The sequence below is a fragment of the Myotis lucifugus genome, unplaced genomic scaffold (assembly GCF_000147115.1).
Source record: "Myotis lucifugus unplaced genomic scaffold, Myoluc2.0 scaffold_5634, whole genome shotgun sequence".
Lineage (NCBI taxonomy): Eukaryota > Metazoa > Chordata > Mammalia > Chiroptera > Vespertilionidae > Myotis > Myotis lucifugus.
Genome location: NW_005876682.1, coordinates 3,930 through 7,221, shown reverse-complemented (window position 1 = coordinate 7,221; position 3,292 = coordinate 3,930). Strand labels below are relative to the sequence as shown.

The 3,292-nt window shown below is 46.0% G+C and overlaps 1 non-coding gene across 1 annotated transcript; it reads right to left on the bottom strand.

The window, feature by feature from the left end:
- Positions 1–2,859: 2,859 nt before the first annotated feature.
- On the bottom strand, positions 2,860–2,987 carry LOC111824747. The gene has a single exon (XR_002827829.1). It is a non-coding gene; the product is annotated as a small nucleolar RNA SNORA3/SNORA45 family (small nucleolar RNA).
- Positions 2,988–3,292: the final 305 nt, after the last annotated feature.

The following is a 3,292-nucleotide window of genomic DNA, read 5'->3' as shown; positions in this document are numbered from 1 at the left end:
ATAAGTGACAGCAAATTTGTTCCGTATTGTAGGGAGGGAGAAGGAAGAAATGAAAGCTATTATAAGAATAACTTGGGTTCAACTCAAGCAAAAAAAAAAATACTATCTGAAAATTACAGATTTCCAAAAATGCAGCAGCTGTTATAAGAGCATCTCATCCACAGACGGGAAAGACTGGCTGGGCCCTGGAGGTAGTACAAGGGGCTGAATGAGGAGTTGGATGAGATTCCTGAGCCTGCCCCTCCTTCCAGCTGTGAGATTCTCCACTAGGTCAATGCAGGCTGCACTTTGGGGACTTAGCCCAGTGCCTGACTTCCTTCCTTCCTTCCTTCCGAAAAAGCTTACTGCATTTTCAGAAATATCTAGTCGTTTGAAATTATCTAAGACAAATCATTTTTGTGCAGTATTCCTGCTGGTACCCAATGCCTGGTACAATGCAGACACATAGTATTTGATGAGGAATGGAAGAAAAGATGGGAGGGAGGGAGGATGAGAGGGAAGGAAGAAGGAAATAAGAAAAAAGTGGAAGTTATTTATGACATAAATGGAAATTGCATCTATACAGAATTACAAAGGGAAATATTTAATGGGTTATGTGTTCCTAGCCATACTTGAAGCTCTAGCTCCCCTGCTTTTCTCTCCCAGATCATCTCCATGAGGTCACCCATCGGCTGCCTGACTGAGTGGCCTAATCATGCTAGCCCAACATCAAGTCCATTCATTCCAATACCCGCGGCAGAGTTGAGGGAGGAAGATGTCAGGTGAGGCTTGGTTGGCCACAGCCTCGGTGTTCCGTGTTCTTAACTTGGCAGTGTCCCTCCATGCGCTCCAGAATGAGGTGGACACCAGCATGAACACAATCAACTCTTCTGTGGCAACAGCAGAATCTGATGGAAGTCACAGCAGTTATGAGGAGGATGCAGCTAGGCAGGGGTGGGCAAAACTTTTTGACTCGAGGGCCACAATGGGTTCTTAAACTGGACTGGAGGGCCGGAACAAAAGCATGAATGGAGTGTTTGTGTGAACTAATATAAATTCAAAGTAAACATCATTACATAAAAGGGTACGGTCTTTTTTTTTTTTTAGTTTTATTCATTTCAAATGGGCTGGATCTGGCCCGCGGGCCATAGTTTGCCCACGGCTGAGCTAGAGGCTCAGAACTGGGACGCTGGGGTAGGTAATTAAGGGATTCTGGTCAGCCACGAGCCTCAATAATCTCTGGTTTTGGAAAGAAGAGCCATTGAGGAGAAAGACCAAATGAGGAAATAAAAACCCCCTTCTTTTCACACCCAGAATATACAGGGGACGTGTCTATGTATTGGGTAGCTCAGCAAATATAAAGCAGTCGATAATGTTATTTCTTTTCAAAGCACATTTGGATACATGGCTTATTTGTTGCTATCTACAGGGAGTCAGGCAGGTACGATTATAGAGAGAAAGGGCAGAAGGGCACTGGGTGTTGAATGTCTTCTGAGCTTGCTGTTTCTGCTGGAAAATGCAAGAATTCCCTCGCTTAATTCTTGCAGGATAGATATGATCCCCACTCAACAGATAAAAACCACACCTCCCACTCAGAGAGAGAAAGAGTGTGTCCACTGTCACAGAGCAGGTGCGCCAATCATAAACACCCAGCGACCCCTCATTGCAGACGCCTAGCCAATGTGCCATGGAGAGTCTGAGCAGCACATCCAGCTCATTTTGTCTCATGTTTCTGCAGCCAGAAGACAATCCCCTTGCAGAACCACCTGGGCCTCAGAGGCCAACACCCACCTTTGCAGGTCAGGTACCTAAACCCTAGGATTCTGGGGCTTTGGAAGTGAGAAAGGGACTAACATTGTTATCAGCCTGTTTTCTATGGAGGAAAAAGACTAGCAAATAAGGAGCAGAATCCTGCCAAGGCTAAAGCCACTGCCTCCATGGAAACCTAATTACTGCTTAACAGCACTAAATGATTAAATTAGGCCCTCCGACACTGCTTCTTAGGAACAAAGGATAGCGGGGTGCTTTGTTTTATCGGTTTTTGTTTCATGGTTCTAGTCTTGAATGAATGTGAACAAGAGGGATTTTCTGAGTCCTTTCCACCTTGAGAAAACCCTAAAATATTTTCTTATAAAACCGGCAATTTCTTATTATCCCATAAAGAGGACATATGCTGCATTTATCGATAAACTTCTGCCAGTGCTGGGGTGATACTTGGCATTGCTAGATGATTACATTAGGTCTGCAGTTAACAATCACACCCCAGGAACTAATACAACTTCTCATTTCTCCCCAAAGAAATATTTTACCTTACCCTTTAGTTCGTGAGCAAGTGAGGGAATCTCAGCTGCCATAAATGAGACCAAGGGTAATTTGTGAGATTAAATCCCTGAGCTAGAAAATACGGTCTGGGCTTTTTATGATTCTCAATCCTTGAAGTGAACAAAGAAGCAGTTTTAGATCCCAAAATTGGAGTCGTGGCTGAGGAAATGGATTTGGCTTGAAAGGGAGGGTCTCAGATGGGGGCAGTGATGACATCGGACTAAATTTTTCAAAGGACACTAGACACAAGGAGGAATTATTTTAAAAGTGAGAGAGAGTGCAATGGGCTACATACGATCCTGGGAAATTACAGGATCCATCACATCCTCCCTCTGCCCAGGGCTCTTCATTTGGGAGGAGAGGAATGGGAGGTGGGGGCAGGAGCCATCTCGCATCAGGTCAAGTAGAAGCTGGCAAGGCATGATGATAAGGAGAAAGCCCCAACGGCCTTCGATGCCACATCCCCCATCTCCCCCTGGCTTACTCTGCCCAGTCACAAGGCCTCCTTGCTCTTTCTTTCTTTTTCTTCCTTCCTTCCTTTCTTTCTTTTTTTTTTTGCTATGTTTCTGATCTGGGCACTACCGGGGGCCCTTACTGCCCTTGCCAGTGAACGAAGCCAGCAGATTCTCTGCGAGAACTCTAGCACACCAGGACCACAGCTGTCAAGATGCGACTCTAGTCTCAGGTCCTTGCTCTTCCTTGAACTTTCCAGGCACACTCCTGCCTCAGCAAAGTTGTATTTGCTGTTCCCTCTGCCTGGAATACTCATTCCATCCCCCAGCTCATGGCCTGGCTCACGCCTCACCTCCTTCAGGCCTTTCCTCAAAGGTCTCCTACGAGGGTGACAATTTCCTGCACGGCCCTATTTCAGCAGCAACCCCCCTGCCCCTCTACCTGGCCACCCTCCTTCCATGCTTTTTTCCCTATAGCACTGATCACTCTCTAACATGTCACATATTTATTTTTACTCTCGGTCTCCCACCACCCTCCC